Genomic DNA, 5,463 nt, shown 5'->3' with positions numbered 1-5,463 from the left:
ACCTGAAGTCTGGGTGTCCTTCCTGGGCAGTGACACAGGGGCTCCCTTAGGGCGACCACGTGTACTGGTGTCCCTGCGCTGCCACAGCAAACACCACGGGGCGGGGGGCGCAGAGCAGCCGCCACTCACCCCCCAGAGCTCCGGAGGCCAAAGTCCCAAATCCAGGGCCAGGGGGCTCCTTTGGGAGCCCCGAGGAGCCTCCATCCCTGGCCTCCTGGTGTCGGTGCAACCACAGGCCTGGCCCGCAGACGCCTGTCGGCGCTGTCCCACCACAGGCCTGCTCTCTGCTGTCCTCCTCCGTCTCCTCTTCCAAGGACACTTGTCACGGGCTCAGGCCGCCCGGCACTGAATGACCTCATGTCAAGACCCTCAACCGAATTACACCCGCCAAGACCCTTTTCTGTTAAGGTCACGTGCAGGCTCCGCGTGGACATGTCTCATGGGGACCATTCACCCTACAGACCGGATCGGCACCTGCTTCCAAGAATGGCTGTCCCTGCCCCAGGCCAGTGGCAGCCGCTGTCGACCTTGAACTCCGAGCCGCACCAGGAGCTCTGCGTTTCCTTCTCACAGGCCTGTGGCTGCGGGATCTGCTGGGGCTGCTGGGCCCATGGCCTGGCTCCCGGCTGGGGGTCGGGCACAGGTTCTACATATCTCTTCACGCCCTGGCCCAGCGCCTCCCCAGCCACAGTCTCCTGGGGATGATCGGTTGGCACGCGAGAGGTAAAGACAAACCTCAGCTCATTTGAGCCCCTGCTTTGCTGTGTCCTCTATGTTCACGTGCGGGGCCCAGCACAGCGGGTGGGAGGTCACACGGAAAGGGGTGTGGCCCTGTGGCCCTGCTGCTGGCGAGTGTACCGCTGAGTGTCCCCGCTGGGCAGGGTATGTGGCCCTGGCCTGACAAGGTCACGCCAGAGTTCCCTGCAGAACGACCCGGCCACACTCCCCGCACTGCGCCGGGCGGGCGGCGTCCGCACAGGCCTGCAGACCCGCCTCTCGCGCTGGCCAGTCCAGTGGTGTGAGCTGTCACCACAGCATCCGTGTGCTTCTCCGCTCATTGGGGGCGTGGCCATCTGCCCGCTCCCTGCCTCGGGCCGCCTTTCTGTAGCAGCCGTTCCGGTCCTTGGCCCACTTTGACGCTGGCGTTGCCATTCTGTTCTCAGCACAAGGATTCTTTTAAACTGCCTGGCAGTGTGGCAGCTTCAACCGTCCTCCCTGCCTCTGTCTATGACCGAGAGTCCGTGCTAAGAGAAACCCTCATTTTTTATCTCATCAAACACTACATGGTTGTGTGTGTGCCTTAGGGCTTTGGAAGTTTGTTTAACAAGTTTTTCCCTTCTTTTCAGCCGAAACTGCCATCTCCAACAATTCACCAAATTAATAACAGCGGGAGGGAGGAGAGCCCCCCACGTGTTCTCTGGCCTTTTAGGGAACGGGGAGCTGCTCCTTGGGCCACATACTGTGAAGCCACAGAAAGGTGCTGCCGTGGACAGGGAGGGGACGGCGCTGCGCAGAGGAGTGCCCCACAGGGCTCCCTGGCAAACCGGGAGCCTCGTGCCACCCAGCACGCGGCGGGCATCGTGGTGGACAAACAAGGTAAGGGGAGATTCTTGCAAGAGAATGAGTGTCGGCATGGAGCATGCTAAGCACGAAGAGCGAGACAGCTTCCCGAGCGCGTGGAGGACCGGGACCTGGCTGCACTGGGCCAGCTGCTCCGCCCACATGGGAAGGGACAGACAGGAAGACAAGGAGCAGGAGGGGACCTGGGTGCACTGGGCCAGCTGCTCCACCCACATGGGAAGGGATGGGACAGGAAGACAAGGAGCAGGAGGGACCTGGGTGCACTGGGCCAGCTGCTCCACCCACATGGGAAGGGATGGGACAGGAAGACAAGGAGCAGGAGGGACCTGGGTGCACTGGGCCAGCTGCTCCGCCCACATGGGAAGGGACAGGACAGGAAGACAAGGAGGCGGGAAGGGACCTGGGTGCACTGGGCCAGCTGCTCCGCCCACATGGGAAGGGACAGACAGGAAGACAAGGAGCAGGAGGGACCTGGCTGCACTGAGCCAGCTGCTCCGCCCACATGGGAAGGGACAGGACAGGAAGACAAGGAGCAGGAGGGACCTGGGTGCACTGGGCCAGCTGCTCCGCCCACATGGGAAGGGACAGGACAGGAAGACAAGGAGGCGGGAAGGGACCTGGCTGCACTGGGCCAGCTGCTCCGCACACAGAGGCTCCTGTGAGGACCAGTGGAAAGGAGCCGGGACTGTGGAACTCGTGGCGTGGTGAGTGCAGGAAAAAGAGACCTCTGTACGGATAATGTTTCTCTTAGTGTGGCGAGCCTTCCCCCCAAAAAATAATTAAAGAAAACCTTGTGTCCTAAAAAAAACACACCAAAGTTTTCCTCCCCCTTCCAGGCCACGAGCTCCCTCCTGGACTTGCGGCTCGGCTCTGCCACGTTCCCACTCACAGGCAGCCTCCCACGCCCACCTCCACCTGCAGGACTCGGTGGGGGCCCGGTGTTCATTTTCTCTGGGAGAATTCATTTTAATTCACTTCAATTTCTCAATGGATTCCTGGGGAGCGAGGTTTTCTTCCAGTCCACGCAGTTCCATCCCCTGGTTCGGTTTTTGGAAAACTAGAGCTCTCCAAGCTGGCGGCTGCGGTTTCTGTGAAAACAGAGTGTCAGCGGGTGACCCAGCTGTGGCCTGAGAAACGAGTCTTGGAAATTGGTTTCCAGCTTCGCAGTAGGAGGAACCATTAAGTGTGACATTTTGTTCTGCTTGAGGTCAGAGCCTTTATAAGAACTGAAAAACTCTGTGGTCTGAGCACAGAACTAGCGTGGGCGGCATTCCCGAGCCTAGCGGCAGGGACTTCATTCGCCACCGGCCACTGGATGCAGAATTACTTCCTTTTGTGTCCTAAGTGGTTTTACTGCTTTCAGAGAAAACATTGACTTTAATTTATTTTCCTCTTTCTCTCTTTTTTTTTTGTTTTAAATATATTTTTATTGATTCCAGAGAGAAAGTTAAAGGGAGAGAGAGAGAGAAACATCAATGATGAGAGAATCATTGATCGGCTGCCTCCTGCACGCCCCACACTGGGGATGGAGCCCGCAACCTGGGCATGTGTCCTGATTGGGAATCGAACCGTGACCTTCTGGTTCATGTGTCCATGCTCAACCCCTGGGCCACGCAGGCCAGGCATCTCTTTCTCTTTTTTTCTCTTGGACTCACACACCAACCTCCTTCCCTTCACTCTCTTAATTTGTAGTTAATTGTAGAAAATGGAGAAATTTGAGTAAGCAAACATCTGAATGAGCACTTCTTCCCTTTCGTTCCCCTGAATTTAATTGAAGTCCAGCAAATGAGGAGACCGTGCCTGACCCCGGAGAGCAGCCAGGACCTCAAGTGCCTACAGATGCAGAGGTCAGCGCTGGGGTGGACGGGCAGAGGTCAGCGCTGGGGTGGACGGGCAGAGGTCAGCGCTGGGGTGGACGGGCAGAGGTCAGGTCTGGGATGGACGGGCAGAGGTCAGGTCTGGGGTGGACGGGCAGAGGTCAGCGCTGGGATGAACGGGCAGAGGTCAGCGCTGGGATGGACGGGCAGAGGTCAGCGCTGGGATGGATGGGCAGAGGTCAGCGCTGGGATGGACGGGCAGAGGTCAGTCTGGGATGAACGGGCAGAGGTCAGCGCTGTGATGGACGGGCAGAGGTCAGGTCTGGGGTGGACGGGCAGAGGTCAGCGCTGGGATGGACGGGCAGAGGTCAGGTCTGGGATGGACGGGCAGAGGTCAGCGCTGGGATGAACGGGCAGAGGTCAGCGCTGTGATGGACGGGCAGAGGTCAGTCTGGGATGGACGGGCAGAGGTCAGTCTGGGATGGACGGACAGAGGTCAGCGCTGGGATGGACGGGCAGAGGTCAGCGCTGGGATGGACGGGCAGAGGTCAGCGCTGTGATGGACGGGCAGAGGTCAGCGCTGGGATGGACGGGCAGAGGTCAGCGCTGGGATGGACGGGCAGAGGTCAGCGCTGGGATGGACGGGCAGAGGTCAGCGCTGGGATGGACGGGCAGAGGTCAGCGCTGGGATGGACGGGCAGAGGTCAGCGCTGTGATGGACGGGCAGAGGTCAGCGCTGGGATGGACGGGCAGAGGTCAGCGCTGTGATGGACGGGCAGAGGTCAGCGCTGGGATGGACGGGCAGAGGTCAGTCTGGGATGGAAAGGCAGAGGTCAGTCTGGGATGGACGGGCAGAGGTCAGTCTGGGATGGACGGGCAGAGGTCAGCGCTGGGATGGACGGGCAGAGGTCAGCGCTGGGATGGACGGGCAGAGGTCAGTCTGGGATGGAAAGGCAGAGGTCAGTCTGGGATGGATGGGCAGAGGTCAGTCTGGGATGGACGGGCAGAGGTCAGGTCTGGGGTGGACGGGCAGAGGTCAGCGCTGTGATGGACGGGCAGAGGTCAGTCTGGGATGGACGGGCAGAGGTCAGGTCTGGGATGGATGGGCAGAGGTCAGCGCTGTGATGGACGGGCAGAGGTCAGCGCTGGGATGGACGGGCAGAGGTCAGAGCTGGGATGGATGGGTAGAGGTCAGCGCTGGGATGGATGACCAGGCTGGGCTCAGGAAGGAGCCAGAATGGTGAATGGGGGCGAGGTCAGATGGCTCACACATTCTCCGTTCACCTGCTGCCCACACCGCCATCGGGATCCCATCTTTGTGGGCCACAGGACCATGGGACCACGGGACCACGGGACCACGGGACCATGGGACCACGGCGTTCACCAAGTCCTTGCCACGTGCCGTTCTCACTCACCCCCTCACCTCCCTCTGCGAGGAGAGCTGCTGCTGCTGGTGCATCACAGATGAAGCGCTGAGTCCTGCAGGGGACGGACCACTCGCTCAAGGTCAGCCACGGAGCGAGGGCACGTCCGGGTGGAGCCAGGCGGTGTGGGCGTGCGGGCGAGCGCTTTGAAGGCGGCGGGGAGGCTGCTGCTGTTTCCATCCCATCTGTGGCTCCAGCCGCTTCGGCCACATGGGAGTAACCCTGTGCAGGCTCATTTCCTCCTCAGGAAGGCGCTAACGTGCCGGCGGCAATCACAGCGGCAAAGCGAGGCGGCACCTGGGCGATGGGCCAGGGCGCGGGACGCAGGGAGAGGGCGTCGGGGGTCGGCGTGGACATGCGTGTCCAGAGGAAGGAGAGGGAAGCTCAGCGACATTGGGAGTGGGTGGCTAAGGATGGCTGTGGCCGACTTAGGACTGAGGCCCCGGCCCCAAGCCCTTTGTCCATGTTGTTTTCGCCGGACACCAGCACGGCCTGCGTCACCGGGGTGCCCGCAGAGCCCCAGGACAGGCGAGGACGACCCCGGCCTGCGAAGGTGGCCACGCAGTCAGTCCACCAGCCACCTCTCGGCCAGGAAGCCAGCCCAGCCTCGACCCTTCCGGCCACTCAGCACGTGTCACCGG

The 5,463-nt window shown here is 61.1% G+C and overlaps 1 long non-coding RNA gene across 1 annotated transcript; it reads left to right on the top strand.

Moving 5' to 3' along the window:
- Positions 1-2,187: 2,187 nt before the first annotated feature.
- Positions 2,188-4,893, top strand: LOC307108418. The gene is made up of 3 exons (XR_013814315.1): positions 2,188-2,285; positions 3,359-3,428; positions 4,728-4,893. It is a non-coding gene; the product is annotated as an uncharacterized lncRNA (long non-coding RNA).
- Positions 4,894-5,463: the final 570 nt, after the last annotated feature.

The sequence above is a fragment of the Cnephaeus nilssonii genome (genome assembly GCF_951640355.1).
Source record: "Cnephaeus nilssonii genome assembly, chromosome: 12".
In the NCBI taxonomy this organism is placed as follows: Eukaryota; Metazoa; Chordata; class Mammalia; order Chiroptera; family Vespertilionidae; genus Cnephaeus; species Cnephaeus nilssonii.
The sequence above is the reverse complement of the archived record's forward strand: the minus strand, read 5'-3'. Positions and strand labels throughout refer to the sequence as shown.